Genomic DNA, 27726 nt, shown 5'->3' on the forward strand with positions numbered 1-27726 from the left:
TTCTTTTCAAAGAACCAGCTCTTAGTTTCCTTGATCATTTCATTTTGGGTTTTTTTTCAGTCTCTATTTTGTTTATTTCTGCTCTGATTTTATTATTTCCTTCCTTCTACTGACTTTGGGTTTTGTTTGTTCTTCTTTATCTAGTTCTTTTAGGTGTAAGTTAAGTTTGTTTATTTGAGATTCTTCTTGTTTGTTGAGGTAAGCCTGTATTGCTATAAGCTTTCCCCTTAGTACCATTTTTGCTGCATGCCATACGTTTTAGTATGTTGTGTTTTCATTTTCATTTGTCTCCAGGTATTTTTTCTTCTCCTTTGATTTCTTCTTGATCCAGTGGTTCTTCAGTAGCATGTTGTTTAGTCTCCACATATTTGTGACTTTTCCAGCTTTCTTCTTGTAGTTTCATACCATTGTGGTCAGAAAAGATGCTTGATATGATTTCAGTCTTTTTAAATTTATTGAGACTTGCTTTGTTTCCCAATATGTGGTCTATCTTTGATAATGCTCCATGTTACTTGAGAAGAATGTATATTCTGCTGCTTTTAGATGGAAAGTTCTCCATATATCAATTAAGTCCTATTGGTCTAGTGTTTCATTTAAACCACTGTTTCCTTGACTTTCTGTCTGGAAGATCTATCCATAGATGTAGATGTGATGTTAAATTATGTTGCTGTCAATTTATCCCTTTAGGTCTGTTAATAGTTGCTTTATATACTTTGGTGCTCCCATGGTAGGAGTATATACATTAACAAGTGTAATGTCTTCTTGGTGGAATGTTACTTTTAGCATTATACAATGTCCATCTTTGTCTCTTGTTATCTTTTTTGTCTTGAAGTCTATTTTGTATGCTCTAGGTATAGCTGCACCCACTTTCTTTTGGTTGCCATTTGCTTGGAGGATCATCTTCCATCCCTTCACTCTCAGCCTATGTTTGTCTTTAAAGCTGAGATGGGTCTCTTGGAGACAGTATACTATTGGGTCTTGTTTTTTAATCCTTCCAGCCAATCTGTGTCTTTTGATTGAAGAAGTCAGTTCATTTACATGTAGAGTGATTATTGACATATGAAGGGTTAATACTTCCCTTTTATCTTTTGTTTTCTGGTTGTTCCATAGTTTCTTTATTTCTTTTTCCTTGTATTTCTATTGGCCATATCAGTTTAGTGGCTTTTTCTCACATTTTTCTCACTTTTCTCTTTATTTATGATTTGTAACTCTGCTCTGGTTTTTTGTTTTTTGATTACCATGAGGGTTGTATAAAAGATCTCACAGATGAGATAGTCCATTTTATGATAGCCCCTTGTCTCCATTAGTCCACATAAGTTCCATCCTCTTCCTCTTCCCTTTCTATGTTTTTGTTTTCACAAATTATCCTTGCTTGTGTTGTGAGTTTGTGACCAAATTGAAGTGATTATAGCTATTTTCAATGCTTTCTTTCCCTTTAGATTTTGTGCTATAATTTTATATTACCTATTCTAAATAGAGTTGCAATTTTCTGATTTTTGTCTGTTTATTTATCACTTTGCTTGAAGTTCTGTAGTCCTTTGCCTTTTTGTTTCACGTAGGAGGGTTCCTTTCAACATTTCTTGTAAGGCAGGCCTAGTGATGATGAACTCTCTCAGTTTTTGTTTTTCTGGAAAAGTCTTAATTTCTCCTTCATATCTGAAAGATGACGTTGCTGAATGGAGTAACCTTAGCTGATGGCTTTTGCCTTTCAGTATTGTCAATTTATCACTCCACTCTCTCCTAGCCTGTAGAGTTTCTGCCAAGAAATATGCTAATAAACTGATGGGGATTTCTTTGTAAACTATTTTTGCCTCTCTGACCACTCTCAATATTCTTTCTTTGTCATTGACTTTTGACAGTTTTAATATAGTATGCCTTGGAGAAGGTTTTTTTGTGATGAGATAATTAGGAGTCCTATTAGCTTCATGTACTTTGTTTTGGAGAAAAAGAAGATTAGCCCTGAGCTAACTGCTGTTAATCCTCCTCTTTTTCCTGAGGAAAGCTGGCCCTGAGCTCACATCAGTGCCCATCTTCCTCTACTTTATATGTGAGACGCCTACCACAGCATGGCTTGCCAAGTGGTGCGATGTCCGCACCCGGGAACTGAACCAGCGAACCCTGGGTCACCAAAGCAAAACGTGGGCACTTAACCACTGTGCCACCAGTCCAGCCCCAGCTTCATGTACTTTTATATCCAGTGCCTTCCCCCGATTTGGGAAGTTCTCAGCTATTGTTCCTTTGAATAAGCTCTCTGTTCCTTTCTTTCTCTCTCTTCTCCTTCTTGGATACCTATTATCCTGATGTTGCTTTTCCTAACTCCGTTGGATATTTCTCATGGAATTTCTTTATTGTGTTTAAATCTTGGTTCTCTCTCTTCTTCCACCTGAATCATTTCTAGATGTCTATCTTTGAGCTTGCTAATATTCTCTTCCATATGGTCTGCTGTATTTTCAATGCTTTCTACTTTATTTTTCATCTCTTTAATTGTATTCTTCATCTCCAAAATTTCTGTTTGGCTTTTTTCTTAGAGTTTCAATCTCTTTGGTGAACTACTCCTTCCATTAATTCATTTTATTCCTGAGCTTATTGAACTGTCTTTCTGAGTTTTCTTATAACTTGTTGAGTTTCTTCATAATAGCTATTTTGAACTCTCTGTCAGTTAGATTGTAATCATCTGTGACTTCAAGACTGGTTTCTGAAGAGTTGTCATTTTCTTTCTGTTCTGCCATGTTACAAAGTTCTTAGTGGTTTTTGATGACTTGATCCTCTGCCAGCACATTTGTGGTAGCAAACATCTTTCATATTTGGGTAAGGCTTTGGTTACTTTGGTTCTGAGCTGCTTCTGGTTGTATTTGAAAGCCTGTACTTTTCAACCTCCACTTCCTCTACTAGAGGCATAGTCAGTGCCCTCATTGTGCTGCTTGTGCCTCTGAGATTGCTGGTGTATTTCTGCTTCCAATGTCACTGCAGTCTCAGTTGTTGCCACGGGGGTCACCAGGCTGCAAGAACTTCTGCTGCTTTTGGGATCACCTGGGACTCATGTTCCCCCATTGGCTCTCTGTAGACTCTCCACAGGCTGAGGTGCTACTGTCCTGTGCATCACCTGTGCATCTGCCTCCTGGGTTAACTGGGTGTACTGGTAGCACTGCTGCCAGGGATGCTGGGTTGACAGGTGTCACTGTCACTGCTTGGGGTCTAGGGTTTTGCATGCAGCCCCCACTGCTGGTAGAGCAGTTTCAGGAGTGCCACCACTGGAAGCTGTGTCACAGGTTCTGCTGTGATTACTGAAGCCTCAGGTCACAGGTGCCACCTGCCACTGCTTCAGGAGGAGCAGGGGGCTAAGCCATGAGTTGCTGGCTCTGTATACTCTGGTCACGGGTGCATACTGTTGTGCTTTTAAAACCTCAAGTCATGGCACCCAGCCCCTGCTGGGAAAATCCACATTGGATGTTGCCCCTCTCCTGCTGGAAAGGCCAGCGCCACTGCCAAGGGAAGGGGAGGTGGCTGGGTCACTGGCACTGCTCTGTTGTCTGAAGCCTCTGGACATGTGCACTACCCACAGCTGGAGGGTGGGGGCAACGTCTAAGCTATGAGTGCTGTGTCTGCCCCTTCAGCCTCTGTTCACCAGTATGCACCAGATGAGAATCCACATTTTGGAGTGCCGCTGCCAGGGGAGCGGGAGGGAGTTGCTCCGCTAGTTCCACTACCTCCTAGGGATCCAGCCCACCCACCTTCAGGTGTATAGATGCATGGAGCTCTCAGGCATTCTGGTGTGCTGTGCAAGTTTCCTTTTGGTCAATGGATGTCCACCTGGTTGTAACTTAGAGAAGAGAGACAAAGGGAACAACTCACTCCACCATGATGCTGGCAGCACTCTCTAATTTCATTTCTTTTAAATTTATTGATAGGTATTTAATGGCTCACTGTATGCTCTATTTCAGTTAACATGCCATTTTCACTTTAAAAGAAGGTGTATTTGGCAGTTGTTGACTATAGCATTATCTAAACATCAATTAGGTTGGTATTTTTGTAAATCATGTATGTGTCTTCACTGTTTTTGTTCTTTGTTTTAGCTGTCCTATAAACTTCTGTGGGGGTGTCTGTAAAAGTCTCCATTGTGGATTTTTCCATTTCTTCCTTTAATTCAGTCACTTTTGCTCAAGGTACTTTGAAGCTTTTTTATTAGGCCCACCCACATTTGTGTGTTGTGACTTCCAGAAGAATTGACTATTTTATCATTATGGAATATCCCTGTTTATAAACTGATCATATTTTTGTCTCCAAGTCCATCTGATATTAATAGAACCATTTGAGCTTGCTTATGCATATAATTTGTATGATATATCTTTTTCCATTCATTTATTCTCAACCTGCCTGCTTCTTTTCATTTAAAATGTTTCACTTGTAGGCAGCATATAATTGGGTCTTGCTTTTTTAACCATTATTTGTTTAGTCAATCACTGTCTGCACTAATTATTTTCGTAGTTGAATTTTGGTCTCCCTTTTATTTATTTGTCTTGTTGACCTTTTTGTTTTCAGTTCAGTTGCGTTCTTTGTTTTCAATGAACCTTTTTCTTGATGGTGAACCTCAAGAGGCCACCATAGCATCTGCTCTGGCTTAGAACCCTTCATTTGAGCTTTCTTTTTATTTCTCATATCTAGGTATTTCTCTTTCTTTATTTTATGTTGACTACAAGTATTTTTTGTTTTACTTAATTTGCAGAAAGTCTATGCATTTTAATAAGAATGTGACCTGTCAACATATATTTAGTCAGGCATGTTGCAAAAGCCCTCCTCTTAATCTTATACTTCCTTACCAAATGAGCTAACCATATAGTCTTTGAGGCCTCCAGTTTTACTGAACCTATCAATTCTGAGATATTACGATTCTGTGGCAATATAAGGAAAGGCATTTCAAAAGAGAAAACAAAATTCATTTAGGTGCAAAGATGAAGAATCGCATCATATGTAGGGGAAAGATAATTTTACCTGCCTTCTCTTTGGCTGGTATATAATTCCCATGTGTACTGTAAGAGACACTGAGAATTGGTGGTTGAATGAATTACTGATGGAATCAATTATTGAGTAGAAGTCTCTTTAGAAAAATTAGTGAATTACATAAGATATTCTGGACTACAGTAGCAAATACATGGCAAAATGGGTAACAGTTTAAGAAAAATATGTTTATTTTTCCTCTATGTCCTAATGTGTCTTCTTGGTGTATGGAGACTCCCCTGGATATGAAAAACTTAGAACACAGGCTCATTCCACCATGTGACTCCACTATCCCATTCAGCCTCTTGGCCATTTGTGTTCAGCTGACAATAGAGGAAAGAGAGTGTAGAGCAAGCCCAGAACTGGAACACATGGATGGATTGGCTGAAAATAAGTTACATAACAGCACCTTAGTGCAAGGGAGGCTGGGAAATGTGGTATAGCTGAGTGCCCAAGAAAAGAGTAATGTGGATTTGGGTGAGGAGCTGGTAGTCTCTGCTACAATTATTATGCCTAGATATGGATCAAAGAGGAGGGAACCAGTGGTCAAGTGGTTAAGGGAGCATTATAATATTTGAAGTAGAAAATGATATGATAATGGTCAAAACTAAAGCACTGAGACAATGAGTATAAAAGTTATGTACAAATCATTTTAAATGAAGAATAAACAAGATCAAATATAGAGGTGAGGGATAAACTGGATGAGTGTGCCCGTGAGCACCCCAAATATGGGAAACCCATAAAAAATCCTGAATATAATTCAAGAACTGTTGACTGCAAACTTATTGGTGCATGAAATGAACAATATGCCACGATAATCTCTCTGGAAGAGATAAAAATAACAAGATATTGTTCTCATCCTCAAAAAAGGTTGCAGTCTACTTAGGTTGGATGTAGAGAGTATGGGCTTTGGTCAGACATGTTGGTGAGGTGACTGAACATGGAAATACAGGGAAAAGAGATCAAGCCTATAGATAAAGACCTGAGAGTCTACTAAGAAGCAATTGAAGCCATGATGGAGTTGGATGAGTCACCAAAGGAAATCACCTGATGCCAGTGTAGACACATTACCTCATGGGCTCTGGGCTTATTCAGTGTTTGGTCAGAGGACAACTTCTAATTTTCCAGGGTGCTCCTTGCACTGAACATCCTTTGTAGTGGTATGTTTTTTCAAAGACCCCAAAATACTGTCCTTTCCTTTTCATGTGTAATAAAAATTAGTGTGTTATTAAGGCTTCTCCATTAAGTTGTAAGACCCTTGAAAGCAGAGATTATGACATATATGAATAAATGGATGAATAAATTGTATTTTTCACATATTATGATTTGTTCATGAGATATAAGAAAGCATATAGAAGATGAACTTTTATTATTTGTAAAATGATTAAACCCTAGAAGTTTGGGTAATGATGCTGGGGATAGGGATGAGGAGAACTTGTGATTCACAGATTGCTCAATTCTTAGATGTGAGTGTCAAGGGCTAATAGTCAATTAGTCCTACACACCAACAGGGATTTTCCCCCCATGTATTGACTATCTCTGGATTTGGTAAACCCAGGTATAGACACAGCAACCGTGGGAATCAAAAATGATGGTTTAGGATCATCATCACACATAGCACTTCACTAATAATTCTGGTTTCCTCTCCTCTTTTCCCCTAAAGTGTCCACGATAGAAGATAACCAGTCCTCTTACATGGATTTCATCCTTCTTGGAGTTATTGGTGAGCAAGAACAGGAAGATTTCTTCTTCATCCTCTTCTTATTCATTTACCACATCACATTGATTGGTAACCTGCTCATCATCTTGGTCGTTCACTCTGACATTCGCCTTCACAACCCCGTGTATTTTCTCCTTGCCAAACTCTCCTTGGTTGACATCTTCTCCTCTGTAACCATTCCTAAGATGCTGACAACCATCTCCTGGGCACCAAAACCATCTCCTTTGGAGGATGCCTAACAGAGATGTGTTTTGTGTTGGCCTTGGGTAACACAGATAACTATATCTTAGCAGCAATGGCATATGATCGTGCTGTGGCCAACAGCTTCCTGCTTCACTGCACAACAATTATGAGTCCACGGTCTTGTGTCCTGCTAGTTGTTGGGTCTTGGGTGATTGGAAATACCAATGCCTTCCCCCACACTCTGCTCACAGCTTGTCTGTCCTTCTGTGGAAACTAGAAAGTGGCCAACTTCTACTGTGACAATTTTCCTTTTCTTAAGCTATCCTGTTGTGACATCCAATTCAATGTGAGGATGATTTATCTAGGGGTTGGTGTTTTCTCAGTGCCTTTACTATCCATCGTCATCTCCTATGTTCGAGTCTTTTCCACAGCCTTACCGGTTCCTTCCACCAAAGATGTGCTCAAAGCCTTCTGCACCTGTGGTTCCTACTTCTCAGTTGTTTCTTTGTCCTATAGGATAGTCATGGGCATGTATTTCTGCCCTCTGACTAGTTGCAGCCTAAAGGATGTTGTGATAACTGTGATGTACACCGCAATGACCCCAATATTAAATCCTTTCATCTATAGTCTGAGAAATTGAGACATGAAGGCTACCCTGGGGAAACTTTTCAGCAAGAGAATCTCCTCATCACCAATGTGAAGTCATATATCGCAGACTGCAGTGAACAATTAGGATGCACTTGAAAATCCATCCCCATTCTCTTCCCCCTCCAAGAAGCTGGCTTTATTCTTTCCAGCCACTAAATTCCTCTTCTCAGAAATCTTGCAATAGTTGGACAAGATATCCTATTGATATTATCACTTTGTAGACATTATTGCCCCTTTTGACAGAGTGGAAACACAGGAATATTAAGTGTCTGTCCCAGCTATGCTACTGACTAGCAGAGTAAAGTTGAGAAGGGAAGAACCTTGGCTTCCACATCTACTAATAGAAAGAACAATATCTACATTTTCTCTGTCACAGAATTTGAGTATCATAGTAGTTCATGCTTTGAAGGCTATAAATCACTAATCAAATGTCAATTTTTTGGACTGTTACGTTTAATAATCTCTACCATACTTGCAAACCTTGAGGGTGAGAGATATCTTAACGCATCACTGTACTTCTTCTAATGTTGGTCATTAAAGTGCATCCAACAACAATTGGTGGAGATGTAATGAATGAATATAAGTGAATAATTATAAACTGATCATGGTTAGATGTGATAGATTCAATGTTATTTCCACTCCATCATGTACCTGGCATGTCATAAAGTCAATTTGGGTCTGTTCAGGAAACAGAAATCATACCCATTATTTTTAAACAAAGACTTAAAACAAGGAATTAGATACATAGGTCTATTCTGAAATTGACTAATAGAGAAAAAAGATGGATTCTGATGTATCTCAAAGTTATGAACTGCAGGAAAAAGTTACTTCCACTAGGTCTTGGACAACTAAAGGAAAGGTGGAGTTACAGGAACCTAGGAGCTCAGAAGAGGTATGACTGCATACCTGATGCTTGGATCTCTGAGAAGAGTTGCTAAACTGATGCCACTTGGTCCCCTCCTGCTGAGGTGACCCAGACTTTCACTCCTGAGTGTCTGCCTTTTTTTTTTTTTTTTTTTTTGGTTGATGTAGTTTCTACTCTTTTCAATTGGGCATGGAAATACAAATATATCTGACATAGTTGTAGACATGGACCTCCTGGAACCCCATTGTGTAATATCAACACAATGTAGTTCTGATTGGGATCAGTCACTCCAGCCACTAGAGAAATTCTTTGTTTTCTGAATGGCCCACAGAGTCATGCTATAATTTACTTGATCATACCATAATAATATAAGTTGAAAATATGTAAATTCAAAAAGATTATTATTGATAACCTTTTCATAAGGGTATAAACAACTAAAACAGCCAAAAGATACACTTTATGGGAATAAATATAGATGCAATAAAAGTGCATTAAAAACAAAAGCAAGAGAAAGATAAGTATAGGATTCAGGGTGAAAGGATATTCAAGGAAGGAGAGTTAGAGAATGGAAATAAGGTACCATGTCATTGATATTGGTTGTTACTAAAGTCCTAATTTTCACGTTTGATGGTGTATCAATGGGTGTTTACAATATTTTCATTATGAATAGATAAATAGGTAAATGACACCTAGGTGGATGGACAGATAGATGTAGATAGGTAAAAAGTAAGGAGCTCCTCATGAAGCAATAATGAGAATATTTCTTTAATCAAGGATTGGATAAAGAGCTAGAGCAGTAGGGAGAAGTGTGAAGTGGTGAGACCAGAGTTTAATTAGGCATCTCAGAACAGTCTAAGGAAAAGAGAGTGAAGACATAGACAAAGAATCAAGATACAAAAATAGTGTGGAAATAAAAACAAAAGAAGGTAGTAACTTTTATGATAGTAAAGGATGTCTTTAATGAAAATAGTGAAGAAGAGGGACATCAGAAACATAGTGGACTGAGCTGTTCCCTTCCTCTCTCCCTCTTTTGAACTACAACTAAATGAACACTCACTGACCAATGGAGGAAGCCTACACAGCACAAGACAATACCTGAGAGACACATGCAGCTACACCTCTGAGGATGGATGCACTGGCCCCCCAGGAAGTGGTGGACACAGGTGAGCACACCCTGCTTTCTCGCCTGTAGCCCTGTGCATGCACACAAATGCTTTATAACCTGGTAGAAGTGCCCAGAAAGTGGGAACATACAGTGGGGCCACCATAAGAGGAGGCGGTGGTAACCCTTAGCCCATGCTTGTGGTCGCTCTCCCAGTGGAGAGATGGAGCCCACCATGCCCCTGTGCCATAATGTAGCAGGCATAGCGCGGGTCCCAGCAGAGAAGCCCCACCAGCCAAGTTCAGTGGCCCCTCAGACTGCAGATGGTAAACAGGGACCTCAGTAGATTTCCACACTGGGGCAAACACTTCCCAGTCATGCGCGAGTGCTCACTGTGGAGCTGCAGTCCTAAAGAGGGAACATCTCCTGGATGGCTGTGGGAATAGACCCTGAAGCTTTGAGCCCACTGGTGATCACTTTCTGGCTGGGAGGGGGAGCTCAGAGTAACCCTGAGGCACCCTAGCCTAGTCAGGAAGACCTGCCCAACAAGGACAGTCCACACAAGTGCCTAAATGCATCCCAGGATAGGGCAAGCACCCATAATATCCTCAAAGGTTCCAGCAGATGGGGTGGGGCCAGAAACACTGCTCCAGCTCCTCCCTAGCAGTAACAAGGGGAATCTGCATCTTAAGAGTACCGCAAGAGCCCCAACAGAAGACTAGTTCATCAAACACCATGAGAAACTGCAGCAACAATTCAGGCCAGAAGGAAAATGACAATTCTGCAGAAACCAACACTGAAGACATAAAAATATACAATCTAAAGGACAGAGAATTCAAAATAACCATCATAAGGAAATTACAAGGGCTTACAAGAAAACACGGAAAGACAATTCAAGGAGCTTGGTAATAAAATTAATCTCTTCAGCAAATAGATTGAAACCATAAAAAAATCAAGCAGAAATTCTAGATATGAAAACACAATTAATGAAATAAATAATAATCTAGAATCATGAAGAAATAGAATTGAACTTGGGGGAAGGAATTAGTCTTCCTGAGGATAAAAATGTAGAAATTCTACAGGTGGAGGAGAAGACAGAACTAAGATTTTTAAAAAGTGAAGAATTTCTTTGAAAAGTTTGACTCAATTAGGAAAAGCAAAATAAGGATTATAGGTATCCCAGAGGGAGAAGAGAAGGAGAAAGGAGCAGAGAGCTTGTTCAAAGAAATAATTGCTAAGAATTTCCCAAATATGGGGATGGTTTCAGATTTACAGATAAATGAAGTTAATCAAAAGCACAATTTTATCAAGGTGAAAAGACCCTCTCTAAGTCACATAATAGTAAAAATGGCAAAAGTTTGTGATAAAGAAAGAATATTAGGAGCAGCAAGGCAGAAGAAAATAACCTACAAAATAAACTCTATCAGGCTTTCAGTGGATTTCTCAGCAGAAACTCTACAGCCTAGGAGAGAATGGAATGATATATCAAAATACTGAAGGACAAAAACTTTCAGCCAAGAATACTCCATCTAGCAAAACTTTCCTTCCGATACAATGGAGAAATAAAAGCTTTCCCAGATAAAGAAAAGATGAGGGAGTTCATTGCCACTAGATGTCCCCTACAAGAAATAATTAAAGTGCCCTCATACTGGCAACAAAAAGGCAAAGGTCTACAAAGCTTTGAGCAAAGAGATAAAGAGACAGACACGATCAGAAGCCTTCGGATGTCTACTAGAACACGGAGGCAAAGGCTCAATTACAACTTAAAAGAGAAAGGGAAAGAAAGCATCAAAAGTAATGATAAACTCTTCAACTTAGGCACAAAGTCACAAAATTAAAAACAGAAAAGTATGTAACAGCAATTACTCAGAAGGGGAGAGGAAAGGGAAGAAACCTGCTTAGGTTGATGGAGATAAGAAGCCATAAGAAAATGGACTATCTCATCACCAATATCTTTCATACAATCCTCATGGTAACCAGTAAACAAAAAATAAGAGCAGAGCCACAATTCACAAAAAGAGAGAGAACTGAGAAATCCCTCTCAGAAAACCAATAAAATGAAATGTATAGTCAGAAGTACAAAGGAAGATAATCGGTGAAAACATAGAACAAGCAGAAAACAAGATTAAATGGCAGCCTTAGGCCCTCATATAACAATAATCTCTCTAAATGTAAATGGACTCAACCCTCCAATCAAAAGACACACAGTAGCTGGATGGATTAAAACTAAGACCCAACAATATACTTCCTCCAGGAAATGCACCTCACCTACAAAGACAATCAGAGGCTTAGAGTGAAGAGACAGAAGACAATACTCCAAGCTAAGTACCAACAAAAGAAAGCAGGTTTTGCCATACTTTTATCAGACAAAGCAAACTCCAAATTAAAAAAGACAATGAGAGACAAAGAGGGACAGTATTTAATGACAAAAGAGACATTCCACCAAGAGCACATAACACTTATTAATATATATGCACCTAACACAGGGGCACCAAAATGCATAAGGCAATTATTAACAGACCTAAAGGGAGAAATTAACAGCAACACAATAATAGTAGGGGACCTTGACACCCCACTTACTTCTATAGACAGATCATCCAGATAAAAAGTCAATAAGGAAATAGTAGATTTAAATGAAACACTGGACCACATGGACTTGATAGACATATATAGAGTAATCCATCCAAAAACAGTGGAATATACATTCTTCTCAAGTGCCCATGGAACATTCTCAAAGATAGATCATATGTTGGGAAACAAGGGAAGCCTCAACAAATTCAAGAAGATTGAAATAATCCCAACCATCTTTTCTGACCACAATGCTATGAAGCTAGAAATCAACCACAAGAACAAAACTGGGAAAATCAGAAATATGTGGAGACTAAACAACATGTTATTGAACAATCATTGGACCATTGAAGAAATCAAAGAAGAAATTAAAAAATACCTGGAGACAAATGAAAATGAAAATACAACATACCAATTCTTATGGGATGCAGCAAAAGCAGTCATAAGAGGGAAATTCATAGAATACAGGCCCACCTCAACAAGCAAGAAAAATCTCAAGGAAGTATTCTTAAAATATGCCTAACAGAGATAGAAAAAGAAGAACAGACAAAGCCCAAAGTCAGCAGAAGGAGGAAAATAATAAAAATCAGAGCAGAAATAAATGAAATAGAGACTAAAAAAATAGTAAAAAGGATCAATGAAATTAAGAGCTGGTTCTTTGAGAAGATAAACAAAATTGACAAAGCCATAGACAGACGCACCAAGAAAAAAAGAGAGAAGACTCAAATAAATAAAATTAGAAATGAAAGAGGAGAAATTACAACAGATAGTGCAGAAATACAAAGGATTATAAGAGAATACTATGAAAAACTATACGCCCACAAATTTGATAACCTAGAAGAAATCGATGAATTCCTAGAATCATACAAGCTCCCAAAACTGAATCGAGAAGAAACAGAAAATCAGAACAGAACAATCACAAGTACAGAGATTGAAACAGTATTCAAAAACCTCCCAAAAAACAGTCCAGGACCAGACGGCTTCTCCGGAGAGTTCTACCAAACATTCAAAGAAGATTTAGTACCTGTTCTTCTCAAACTATTCCGAAAAATTGAAGAAGATGAAATGCTTCCTAGCACATTCTATGAGGACAACATTACCCTGATTATAAAACCAGATAAGGACAACATGAAGAAGGAAACCTACAAGCCAATATCACTGATGAACTTGGATGCAAAAATCCTCAACAAAATATTGCCAAACTGAACACAGCAATATATTAAAAGCATCATATATCACAATCAAGTGGGATTCATTCCAGGGACACAGGGACGGTTCAACATCTGCAAATCAATCAATGTGATACACCACATTAACAAAATGAGGAATGAAAATCACATGATCATTTCAATGGATGCAGAGAAAGCATTTGACAAGATCCAAAATCCATTTATGATAAAAATTCTCAATAAAATGGGTATGGAAGGAAAGTACCTTAAGATAATAAAGGCCATATATGAAAAACCCACAGCCAACATCATATTTAATGGTGAAAAACTGAAAGCCATCCCTCAGAACAGGAACAAGACAAGAGTGCCCACTCTTGCCACTCTTATTCAACATAGTACTGGAGGTATTGGCCAGAGCAGTTAGGTAAGAAAAAGAAATAAAAGGAATCCAAATTGGAAAGGAAGAAGTGAAACTTTTGCTATTTGCAGATGCTATGATGCTATATATAGAAAACCCTAAAGAATTAACCAGAAGACTACTAGAAATAATCAACAACTACAGCAAAGTTGCAGGGTCAAAATAAATTTTAAAAAATCAGTTGCATTCCTATACATTAACAATGAACTAGCAGAAAAAGAAATCAAGAATACAATCCCATTCACAATTGCAACAAAAAGAATAAAATGCCCAGGAATAAACTTAGCCAAAGAGTTGAAAGACCTGTACACTAAAAACTGTGTCATTACTGGAAGAAATTGAGGAAGATACAAAGAAATGGAAAGATAGTCCATGTTCACGGGTTGGAAGAATAAACATAGTCAAAATGTCCATACTACCTAAAGCAATCTACAGATTCAATTCAATCCCTATCAGAATCCCAACGACATTCTTCATAGAAACAGAACAAAGAATCCAAAAATTTGTATGGAACAACAAAAGACCCTGAATAGCCAAATCAATCCTGAGAAAAAAGAGCAAACCTAGAGGCATCACAATCCTTGACTTCAAAACGTACTACAAAACTATAGTAATCAAAACAGCAGGGTACTGGCACAAAAACAGACAAACAGATCAATGGATCAGAATTGAAAGCCCAGAAATAAAACCACCCATCTATTGACAGTTAATGTTTGACAAAGGACCCAAGAACATACAATGGAAAAAGGAAAGTCTCTTCAATGAATTGTGTTGGAAAACTGGACAGCTACATACAAAAGAATGAAAGTATACCATTATTCTTGCACCACACACAAAAAATAACTCCAAATGGATTAACTATTTGAATGTAAGAACTGAAACCATAAAACTCCTAGAAGAAAATATAGGCAGTACACTCTTTGACATTGGTCTTAGCCACATCTTTTCGAATACTATGTCTACTCAGGTAAGGGAAACAAAATAAAAAGTTAACAAATGGGACTACATCAGACTAAAAAGCTTCTACAAAGCAGAGGAAACCATCAACAAAAAGGAAAGACAATCCACCAACTGGGATAAAATATTTGCAAATCATTTATCAGACAAGGGGTTGATATCCAAAGTATACAAAGAACTCACACAACTCAACAACAACAAAAAAAACCAAACAACCTGATCAAAAAATGGCAGCAGATATGAACAGAATTATTCGAGGGAAGATATAAAAATGGTCAACAGGCACATGAAAAGATGCTAAACATCACTAATCATTAGGGAAATGCAAATCAAAACTACAATGAGATATTACCTTACACCAGTTAGAATGGCTGTAATGACTGAGACCAAAAATGGCAAATGCTAGAGAGGATGTGGAGAAAAAGGAATGCTCATACACTGCCAGTGGGAATGTAAACTGGTGCAGCCACTATGGAAAACAGTATGGAGAATCCTCAAAAAACTGAAAATAGAAATACCATATGATCTAACTATCCTGCTACTGGATATCTACCCAAACAACTTGAAATCAACAATCCAAAGTAACATATGTACCCTTATGTTCATTGCAGCACTATTCACAATAGCCAAGACTTGGAGACAATCCAAGTGTCCATTGACCAATGATGAGATAAAGAAGATGAGGTATATACATATATATATATACAATGGAATACCACTCAGCCATTAAAAAAGACAAAATCATCCCACTTGCAACAACATGGATGGATCTGGAGGTTATTATGCTAAGCGAAATGAACCAGACCAAGAAAGACAAACACCATTTGCTTTCACTTATATGCAGAATATAAACAAACACAAGCACAAAGAAAATAGTTCAGTGGTTACCAGGAGAAGTGGGGTAGGGGTGGGCACAGGGGGTGAAGGGGAGCACTTATGTGGTGACAGACAAGAAATAATGTATAACTGAAATTTCACAATGATGTAAAGTATTATGAATATCCATTTAAAAAATATATATGTATTAAAAACAAAAAAATTAATGTTAATTTGAATTGCAAAATGTTAGGTTTATGAGCATTGAGATTCAAATTTTGATCTATATTAAATGTCTCTGAATGTTTACTATGTCAATGCAAATGAAACCTGTTTGCACAAACACATTTTATTTTAACTTCCAGGTTTTTTGCTGCCAATTTTACATAACCAGAAAAGAAAAGAAAAAGAAAATAGTGAAGAAGAGAGTAATTATTTAAAACATTAGTTCCATTTTGGGCAGAAAGGGGTCATGTGGGACACTTTCATGGAAGGATTCAATAAATTGTAGAATGAAGATATGAAACTTTGCAGCAAATTTAACAGAGCATGAATCAGAGTGGAGTTGATAAGTAAAGTTTGGATATAGAGATGGAATCATCTAAGAGACTCTGTAGAATGACTGAATTTTGAGACGGGGCCACAATGGAGAGTGAGGATTCTAGTGAGGAGAGTAAGAAGCTTGTACAATCTTGACTTGGTGACCCTACAAGTCATGCCCTGTGTCTCTCTCAGTTTTCCATCAGTCCAAGCACATAGCACAGTGTATTTTCAGTGTGTTGTCATAATACTATTGAGTGGGCATACACATATTTGTTTTTGAAAAAATGAGACAGTAGCCATCACAAGGAAGAAAGTGATGAGTGCTACAAAGGAAGATCCAAATGTGCCACACAGTTTAAGAGAAAGTAGATACTTCATTAAATGTCAAATATACAAGTGTGTACATATGTGATTTTACTATATCACATGTATTATTGTCTCTTTTAATTTTTAAAATAGCCCCACAGCACAGATAATATTACCCTCTTTTACAGATGAAGAAACCAAATCTCCAAAAAGAGAAGTGACTTATTTGATGTGTTTCGATTGGAAAAAAGCAGATGAGGATATGATCCCAGTTTTCCTCATGCCCAATGCATTCACCTGACTCAACAGTTGGCCCATAGAGGAGATATAAAATAATAGGGAGCAATGCCTAAGTACATCGGGATGTGTGCACTAGCAGAAAACATTGCTAGGTTTTTGACAAGCAGAGAGGACACTCCAGCCATGACAATAGTTGAGCTATAGGACAGAAGTAGGAAGCGTGGCCATAGAAGTTGTCAAACTTTAAAGCAGGAAAGAGAAGTGATCCTTCTAGTCTCAGTTCCCATTCTCAGCACCATCACTCAGTCCATCCAAATGCATCCAGTGCCACTGAAGAGGATGCCAAGGAATTCCACAAGGAGATAATCACAGCTATCAGACTCCTTTCGTGCCTCTGGTTTCCCAGGAAGTCTTGGGAATGATTAAATAATGTGGAGTTGGGCCATGATCTTGGGCAAAAATTAGAGCAGAAGAAGTATTTCTTCCCTAAAATCATCCCCTCCTTATCCTGAAGAAAAAGATAGTGAGAATCTGGTGCCCTCTGAGGAGAGCTGCTCATTCAGAGTATAAAAAGGGAAGAAAACCTTCCAAAATCATTTCATAAAGCAAGTATAATATTGATTTTAAAGCCTGATAAATTTCACAAGCCTAAAACCACAGCAGAATCTCACTTGTGAATATTAATACAAAAATTCTCAGAAAAATATGAGCAGGAGCCAAGAAAACATGAAAAGAACACTATTGAAACCACATGGAGATGATTCCAGGTATGCAAGGTTGGTTGAATATTAGGAAAATAGTATCATCATCCTTGGGAATGCTGAAAAGGCATTTAAGAGCATTCAAAATCCATTTCTCAGTTAAAAATAATCATTAATTGAGAAATCAATGGATATTTCACTAACTAGATAAAATATTGTATATCTTTATCAAAAGGCCAACTTCATAATGGGGGAGGGAATGATGCATTTATATTAAAGGCAAGAATAATATGAGGATATCCATTGTTTAAATTACTATTTAACATTGTATTGGAGGATAGGCATCATGCAGTTAGCACATTCAATTGGAGGCATAAAAATTGGAAAGGAAGAGGTAAAATTCTCTTTGCTTACAGATGAAAAGATTTCTGGTGAACCCAAGAAAATCAACTGAGAAACAATAGGACAATTCGGAAAAGTAAATTGTATAGAATCAACTTTCATAAATACATCATATTCATATATACAAACACCCACTTAGAAAATGTAATAAAAGAAAAGAACTCTTGTACAATAACAACTAAAAAAAATACAAAATAGGTAGGGGGAAATACCTAAAAAGGAGTGTTCCAGATCTATATGAGGAACACTTTAAAAAAACTGATTAAAGTATCAATCCATGCAAAGATGAAAAGCATATCAAATGATCTTAAAGCCATTCGGTGAATGGTTGATGGAGACCTGGATATTTATATGACGCTAAAGTAACAACACACAGATTACTTCCCAGTCGCAGGAATGAGAATACGACTTCCAATAAAAATTGAAAAAAATTCCAAATAGTGTGCAGATAATATTAACATAGAGACTTGGAAAATGGAGGGATTGGGTTATCATATCACAAATCCAGTGGTGAATCTTACCATCAATCAATGGCACACAATATAACATGATGGATTTTTGCCCCAAAATTTTAACTTAAATGTAATAAAACAGCTAGCAGTAAATTCCACTTACAGGAATACAGCATTTCAAGGAGCAAATTACCTCCAACAAAAGGAAACAATCACATAAATCATAAGGTGGGACACTGTACAGCAGTGCCTCCCAAACATTAAAGTGCATGTAAGTCACCATTGGCATACAAGTCAATGCAGATTTGTATTCGGTGAATCTGGGTGGGACCTAAGAATCTGCATTACTAGCAAGGTCCAGGTGATGATGATGCTCCTGTCAGTGGAAACTTGACTTTGAGAAAGAGGAGATTGGGGCAATCTCTTCAATCAGTTACTGTTCTGAAAAACTGAATCATTAGAGATGAAAAAAGACCCAAGACTCATAAGAACCAGTTGTAATGGAAGGTCCGAATTGGATTCCCATTTTGACAAACCAAATGAGGACAGTTTGAGGATAAGTGGAGAAATTTGAACAAGAACTACTTGTGGATAATAAGAAAGTATTATTGAGTTGTGAAAATGCTATTTGGGGCATGTAGAAGAGGATTACTTTAGAGATGTATGCTGATATTTAGGGATGTAATATCATGATATCTATAATTTGCATTACAATATTTCAGCACAAAAATGTGAATTCAATCTACATAATATAGAGTTTCAGTTTTACAAGAAAGTTGTAAATGGATGGTGGTGATGGTTGCACAACATTATAAACACAGTCAATACCACAGCGGTATACACTTAAAAATGGTTATGATAGTAAATTTTATATTTGGTGTATTTTACAAAATAAAAATTTGAAAAAGTCTACATAGCATGAAGATAATATTAATATAAAGACTCCAGAAAATATCCTCTGTTTCATAGAGTACAAACTTAAGGTTTTCTCAAAAAATTCTGAGGAAAGACAGAGAGATAAAAAATAAGAAAAGAAATTATAGTTATAGAGAATAGAGACTCAAAACCCAATCCAAGAATTTTAGAAACTCTAATGGAACACAGCAAAATATTAGATCCTGATGCAAATTTTACTAAATTGAAAAGTCTTGCATTTGAAAATCTAAGTGATTCTCCATATTCTGCATATACTCACTGAGAGATTTTTAAAATGCATCAATTTCAAGTACAAGAAATTTTTAATTTCAAAGATAAATGTTTATGAAATTATCTTAATATTAACAACATATGAGAACTTACTCCCCAAGACACTTTCCAAAGTTCTTAACCTATATTATCTTATATACTCGTCATGTTACACTATGAAGTAGAAGCTATTTGCTATCTCCATTAAAAGATGAGGAAATTGATGTTCAGAAAAATTAAGAAAAATAACTTGTCTAGTGCACACAGCTTAAATTGGTAGAGTCAAGACTCAAGCCCAATTCTCTCAAACCCCAAAACACATTCTTCTCAAGGTCACATGGGTCATTTTCCAAGATAGACCATATGTTAGGTCACAAATAAGTCTCAATAGATCTAAAAAGATAGATGCAATACAGAGTGTCCTTCCTGACCACAACAGGATGAAATTAGAAATCAACAGCATAGAGAAAACTGGAAAATTCACAGAATTGTGGAAATTAAAGAAGACACTTTTAAAGAGCCAATGAATCAAAGAAGAAATAATAAGGGAAATTAGAAAATACTTAAAAACAAATAAAAACACAACATAGCAAAACTTATGGGATGCAGCAAAAGCAGTGCTAAAGGGGAAATTTATAGCTATAAATGCTTACATTAAAAAGAAGAATGATCTTAAACAACAACCTAACTTTGCAACTTAAGAACGAGAAAAAGAAGAACCAACTAAACCCAAAGCTAGCAAAAGAAAGGAACTAAGAGGATTAGAGCAGAGAAAAATGAAATAGAGAATCGATAAGTGATAGAGAAAATTAACAAAACCAAAAGATGGTTTTCCAAAAAAATCAACAAAATTTACAAACCTTTAGCTGATGGACTAAGAAAAAAATAGAGAACACTCAACTTATAGCAACATTTCAGTCAGTGACAGACTGCATTTGCAATGGTGGTCCCGTAAGGTTAGTACCATATAGCCTAGGGGTGTAGTAGGCCCTATCATCTAGGTTTGTGTAAATACACTCTGATGTTCATACAATGACAAAATTGCCTAATGATGCATTTCTCAGAATGAATCCCCATCGTTAAGCAACATGTCTGAACTAAAAAATCAGAAAGGCAAATGGTGTCATTACTACCAATCCTTCAGAAATAAAAAGGATTATAAGAGAGTATTATGAATAATTATATGGGTAAATTCCTGGAAATGCAAAATCATGAGGAAATAGACAATCTGAAGAGAACTATAACTAGTAAGGAAATTGAATCAGTAATCAAAAATTTCCCAAGAAACAAAAGCCCAAGACCTAGTGGATTGGTGAATTCTAACATTTAAAGAGGAACTAATGCCAACCCTTCTCAAATTTTTCAAAAAAGTTGAAGAGGAGATGACACTTCCTAACCCACTCTATGATGCCAGCATAATGCTCATATCAAAGCCAGACAAAGACACTTCAAGTAAAGAAAACTACAATATCCCTTATGAACATTGATGCAAAAATTCTCAAGAAAATACTAGCAAACATAATTCAGCAGCATATTAAAAGGATTATACACCATGATCAAGTGGTGTTTATTCCTGTAATGCAAAGATGTTTCAACATACAAAAATCTCTTTTTCCCACCCCCAGGCCCTGGTAACCACTCTTCATGCTGTTTCTATGAGTTTGATTTTCTTAAATTACATATATAAGTGTGATCATTCACTATTTGTCTTTCTGTGTCTGGCTTATTTCACTTAGATCCTCCAGGTTCATCTCTGTTTTTGCAAATGGCAAGATTTCCTTCCTTCTCAGGGCTGAATAATATTCCATTGAATATATATACCAAATCTTCTTTATTCATCTTGGCTATTGTGAATAATGCTGCAACAAACAAGGGAGTGCAGATATCTTTTTGATATCCTCTTTTCATTTCCTTTGAATTTATACCCATAATTGGGATTGCTGGATCATATGGTAGTTTTATTTTTAATTTTTTGAGGAAGCTCTGTACTATTTTCCATAGCGGCTGAACCAATTTACATTTCCATTGACAGTGCACAAAGGTTTCCTTTTCTCTACATTCTTGCCAACTTTTGTTATCTCATGTCTTCTTTATGATAGCCATTTTAACAGGTATGAGGTGATATTATGATTTTGATTTGCATTTCCCTGATGATTGGTGATGTTGAGCATCTTTTCATGTACCTCTTGACCATTTGTCCATCTTCTTTGGGAAAATGTCTTTTCAGTTCCGCTGCCCATTTTTTCATCGGACCATGTTTTTGGTTTTTTGTTTCTTATGGAGTTGTATGAGTTCTTTAGATATTTTGGATATTAATCCCGTATCAGTTATATGATTTGCAAATATTTTCTCCCTTTCTGTAACTTACCATTTCATTTCATTGAATGTTTCCTTTTTTGTGCAGAGCTTTTTAGTTTGATATAGTTCCACTTGTTGGTTTTTCATTTTTCTTTTTTTGTTTGTGCTTTTGGGGTCACATCCAAAAAATCATTGCCAAGACCAATACGAAAGAGCATTTTCCCTATATTTTCTCTATGAATTTCGTGATTTCCGGTCTGATGTTTAAGTCTTTAATGCATTTTGAGTTAATTTTTGTGAATGGTGTTAGACAGAGCATCCAATTTCATTTTTCTGCATGTGGTTATTCAGTTTTCCCAACACCTTTTATTGAAGAGACTATCCTTTACCCACTGAGTATTCTTTACTCCCTTGTCAAATATTAGTTGTCCATATATACAGTGATTTATTTCTGAGCTTTCTATTCTGTTCCATTGGTCTATGGGTATTTTTATGCCAGTACTATACTGGTTTTGTGGGTTTTTTTAAAGATTGGCCCTGAGTTAACATCTGTTGCCAATCTTTTTTTCCTCTTCTACCAAAGTCCCCCAGTACGTAGTTGTATATTCTGGTTGTAGGTCCTTCTAGTTCTGCTTTGTGGGCTGCCGCCTCAGCATGGCTTGATGAGCGGTGCTAGGTCCACAACCAGGATCCAGACCAGCAAAACCCTGGGCTCCCAAAGTGGAGCATACAAACCTAACTACTCAGCCACAGGGCTGGCCCAGTACCATATTGCTTTTACTATAGCTGTGTAGTTAGTCTGAAATCAAGAAGTGTGATGACTCCAGCTTTCTTCTTCTTGCTCAAGATTGCTTTAGCATGAGGTTTTTGTGGTTCCATATGAATTTTAGGATATTTTTTTCTATTTCTGTGAAAAATGCCATTGGAACTTTGATAGGGATTACATTGAAACTATAAATGACTTCGGGTAGTATGGAAATTTTAGCAATATTAATTCTTCTGATCCATGAACACAAGCTAGCTCTTCATTTGTTTGTGTCTTCTCCAATTTCTTTCACCAAAATCTTGTAGTTTTCATTATATAGATCTTTCACTTCCTTGGTTAAATTTATTCCTTAGTATTTTAATGGTTTTGATGTTACTGTGTATGGGATTGTTTTCTTTTTTGATATTTTGTTGTTAGTGTATAGAACAGCAACTAATTTCTGTATGTTGATTTTTATATCCCACTACTTAACTGAGTTTGTTAATTAGTACCAACGGTTTTTTGGCTGAGTCTTCAGGATTGTCTCTATATAAGATTATATCATCTGCAAATAAACACAATTTTGCTTCTTTATTTCTGATTTGGGTGCTATTTATTTCTCTATCTTGTGTGGTTTCTCTAGCTAGGACTTCCAGTACTATGTTGAATAAGGCTGGTGAGAGTGGAGACTCTTGGCTTGTTCCTGATCTTAGAGGGACAGCTTTCAATAATTCACCACTGAGTATGATGTTAGCTGTAGATTTGTTGTCTATGGCCTTTACTACGTTGAGGTATGTTTCTTCCATATAGAATCTGCTGAGAGTTTTTATCATGAAAGGATGTTGTATTTTATCAAATGCTTTTTCTGCATCTTTTGTAAATATTTAAGCTGTACAACTTGATGTTTTCATATATGTATACATTGTGAAGTGATTATCATGATCAAGCTAATTAACATGGCCATCACCTCACAGTCACCTTTTTTTGTGGTGAGATCTCTTAAGATCTACAATACTGTATTATTAACTATAGTTGCCATGCTCTACATTTGATCTCCAGAACCTATTAATCTTGTAAAACTGAAACTTTGTAGACTTTGACCAATGTCTCCCCCTCTTTATATGTAGTTCACATTTTCTATTTTTTCTCAAGTTAGTTTTGGTAGTTTGTGTCTTTCTATGAATTTGTTCATCTCAGTTATCTACTTTTTTATGTAAAATTGTTCATAGTATTGTTTTATAATCCTTTTTATATCTATATGGTCTATAGTAATGTCCCTACTTTCATTTCTGATTTTAGATTTTTTGTCTTCTCTCTTTCTTTGTTTGCCAGTCTAGCTAAAGTTTTGTCAATTTTGTTGATCTTCAAAGATACCACATTTGGTTTAGTTGATTTTCTCTACTATTTTTCTATTCTCTACATAATTTATCTCCAGTCCAATCTTTATTTCCTTCCTTCCAATAGCTTTGGGTTTAGTTTGCTCTTTCTCTAGTTTCTTAAGGTATAATGTTAGATTATTGTGTTGAGCTCTTTCTTCTTTTTTCATCTAGGCTATAAATTTACACCTGTAAATTTCCCTCTGAACATTGCTTTTCCTCCCATATTTTAGCATATTGTGCTTTCATTTTTATTTGTCTTGAGATATTTTCTAATTTCCCTGTGATTTCTTCTTTGATTCATTGGTTGTTTAAAAGTATGTTAATTTCTACACATTTTTGAATTTTCTAGTTTTCCTTCTGTTATTGATATCTAGTTTTAATCCATTGTGTCATAGAAGATACTGCATTATTTCAATATTGTAAGTTTATTGAGACTTTTTTGTGGCCTAACATGTGGTCCACCCTGAAGAATGTTCCATGTGCACTTGAGAAGAATATATATTCTGTTGTTGATGGGTAGAGTGTTGTATACGTGTCTAGTAGCTCTAGTTGGATTATAATGTTGTTCATATCCTCTATTTCCTCATTGACCTTCTGTCTAGATGTTCTATTCATTAATGAAAGTGGAGTATTAAGTCTCCAACTATTATTATAGAACTATATTCTCCTCAATTCTGTCAAAGTTTTCTTCACACATTTTTTGGCTCTGTTTCATGAAAAACAGAGCCAAAAAATGTGTGAAGGTGTATTTATAACTGTTATATCTTCTTGATGAATGACTAACATACCTTGTCTCAAGAAACTGTTTTTTTCTTAAACTATATTTTTCCTGATCTTAGTATTGCCACTTCAGCTCTTTCGTAGCTATATTTGCATGCACCATCCTTTTTCCAGCTTTTTATTTTTAATTTATTTGTATACTTGAATCTAATTAAATCTCCTGTAGACAACATAGAGTTGAATCATGTTTTTAAAAGTTTATTCTGCCAATTTTTGCATTTTAATGGAAGAGTTTAATTCATTGAAATTTAAAGTAATTATTGATAAGGATAGACTTCTATCATTGTGATATTTATTTTCTGTATGGCTTCTACATTTTTAGTTTCTCATTTCTTCCATTACTGCCTTCTTTTGTGTTTAATTGATTTTTGGGAGTTGTGTACTGTTTTGGTTCCCTTCTCATTTCCTTTTGTGTATATTTTAAAGATGCTTTCTTAGTGTTTGACAGAGGGATTATGATTCATATTCTAAATTCACAATAATCTAGTTTGAATTAATATTAACTTAGCTTGTATAGCATACAAAAACTCTGCTCCTACATAGCTCTATCCTTCTTTATTGTTGTCACAAATATTACAACTTTATACATTGCATATCAGTTAACGTAGGTTTATAAATGTTGTTTAATGCATTTAGCTTTAAATCATGTAGGAAATAGAAAGTTAGAAACCAAAAATACAATAATACTGGCTTTTATATGTAACTATATTACTTTTACTAGAGCTGTTTGTTTCTTCATGTGGCTTCAAGTTACTGTCTAGTGTCCTTTCATTTCACCCTGAATGACTCCCTTTAGCATTTCTTGTAGAGAAGCCCTACTAATAATGAACTCCTCCAGCTTTTGTTTGGCTAGGAATATCTTAATTTCTCCTTCACTTTGAAGGATAGTTTTGCCAGACATAGACTTCTTAGTTGACAATTTTTTTTATTTCGGTAGTTTGAATGGTCAACTCTCTTCTGGTACCCATGGTTTCCAATGAGAAATCTGCTATTAATCTTATTGAGCCAATCTATATGATGTGTTGTTTCTCTCTTGCTGCTGTCAAGATTTTCTCTTTGTGCGTGGCTTCCAATACCCTGATTATGATGTGTCTCTGTAAGGATCTCCTTGAATTTGTGTTTCTTGGAGTTCATTGAATTTCTAACACTCTATTGATTCATGTTTTTTATCAAATGTGAACAATTTTCAACAATTATTTCTTTAAATAATCTTACTGTATCTTTTTCTCCTTTCTTGGATTTCCAAATGCCTATGTTGCTGTGCTTGATGGTATCCCACAGGTCTCTTAGGCTCTGTTCACTATTGTTCATTCTTTTTCCTTTGTGCTTCTTAGACCCAATAATGTGAACTAACCTATCATCAAGTTTGCTGATTTTTTTCCTCTGCCTTCTTACATCTTCTCTTGAAAGCCTCTTGTGAGTTTTTCATTTCAGTTATTGTGCTTTTCAACTCCAGAATTTCTGTTTGGCTCCTTTTTATAATTTTATCTATTTATTGATATTCTGCATTTATTCATACATTGGTCTCCTAGTTTCCTTTGGCCCTTTGCTTATGGCTTCCTCTTGCTTTTTGTGAATATTTAAGTCAATTGAGTTAAAGTCTTTGTCTAGTAAGACTGATGTCTGTACTTTCTCAAGGACAGTTTCTGTTTATCTCTTCTGTGAATGGATTATATTTTCTTAATTCTTTCCATGATTTGTAATTTTTCATTGAAAACTGGACATTTTGAATATTACAATGTCGTAACTCCATGCATCAGATTCTTCCCCCTCCTCAGCATTTGATTTGTTCTTTGCTATAGGCTTCAGCTATCTGTTTAGTGAGTTTTATAAACTATTTTTGTAAAATCTGTATTTTTGCCTTTGCTTTTGAGATTGAAAGAGAATGGACGTCAATGACACTAGTAACTACATTCTTAAAACCTATAACAGGGAAATGACTCTAGGTTGTCTATTCAATTTAATTCTCACAACAAATATTTTGTAGTGAATATCATTTTTCCAGTTTACAGATGAGGACACTGGGATTCAGATTGGTCCCTTGCCCAAGGTCATGTCTAAATAAAATTCCCACCCAGCTCTGTCTGAATTCAAGGTCAAGTGTCTGTGCTATACTACATTTATTTTTGTAAATTTATTAGTATGAGAGAAACTGCACTGGGTGGGAGCTGATAGGAGAGTAGGCAAGAGGTGGTCAGTGCCAGAGACAGATGACCTCATGGTCACAACACAGTGTGTTTGTTGAATCCTTCACCTCTTGGGGACTGCGGTGATTTCCAGTAGAATTGAGCTCTAAAGTCAGAAGGGTCAGTGTGATCTCAGATAGGAACCTCCTCATTTAGCTCAGGTAATGGGAGATGGTAGGAGAATATAGAGGGGGGCGATGATCTGGAAGACTCTGGAAGGTGCTCTGTTGGCTTTGCCTACGTAAATTGTTTAATGGCCGTCCCCAATGACCACATCACAGAGCAAAAGCCAACATTTCCTATTCCTTTTTGAATGGAGTGAAAGCCAATTCTTCCCAGGTTGACCCAGAGAAACTCTCCCCAGTTTTCCTCTCCACCTCGCCTGGGAGACAGTTTGTTTGTTGGAGTGGCTGACATTAGCGGAGAACTTTGCCAGAAACTTTCTTCCTTGAGATGTTTAATTGTCAGAGACTGGAGACAGAGGTGTGGCAGAGGAGGGCTCTCCAAGGATTTGTGAAAACAGAAGCAAATTTCCTTTGTTACATCAGAGGGGAGAACAGGAGGTGGCAGTGAGAAGTGGCAGGCAATAAAATCTCTCAGCAGAGCACTGGGCCTGGCAAGAGGCCCGGCGATGGCTCCCAGCAAGTAACCCCTCCCCTCCTGGTGAAGCCCACTCCCAATGTGCTTTCTTTTTGGATAAAGGATTATGATCTTTCTGTACTATAATCATTGTTTCTGGAAGGCTTTTTCTTAAACCCAAAAGATCCTGCCAGGGTTTTAACAGGGTTTTCTCTTCCAGGTTTTTCTGTGTTCCTTCTGTCAGAACCCATATTTCCATTTTATCCAATCTTAATGCATTTCTTAAAAACCTTTCCACAGCCCTTGTGGGAGACATTGGATATTTTCTGCCTGTGGATGGGGAGTGCCCCAAGCAATTCAGTCAATTCTTATGTTCACAAGATAGGAGGAGATTCTTGAGGAGTTCTGAACACAGAAACCTGTGTTTCTTTTGGAAATTTTTCTTCTCTACCTTTCCTAGATCCCTTCTGCTTCCATTTCAAGACCACT

The 27726-nt window shown here is 36.7% G+C and overlaps 1 pseudogene; it reads left to right on the top strand.

The window, feature by feature from the left end:
• The first annotated feature begins 3589 nt into the window (after nt 1-3589).
• Nucleotides 3590-7598, top strand: LOC106821943 (olfactory receptor 1A1-like; annotated as a pseudogene).
• Nucleotides 7599-27726: the final 20128 nt, after the last annotated feature.

The sequence above is a fragment of the Equus asinus genome, chromosome 13, assembly GCF_041296235.1.
Source record: "Equus asinus isolate D_3611 breed Donkey chromosome 13, EquAss-T2T_v2, whole genome shotgun sequence".
In the NCBI taxonomy this organism is placed as follows: Eukaryota; Metazoa; Chordata; class Mammalia; order Perissodactyla; family Equidae; genus Equus; species Equus asinus.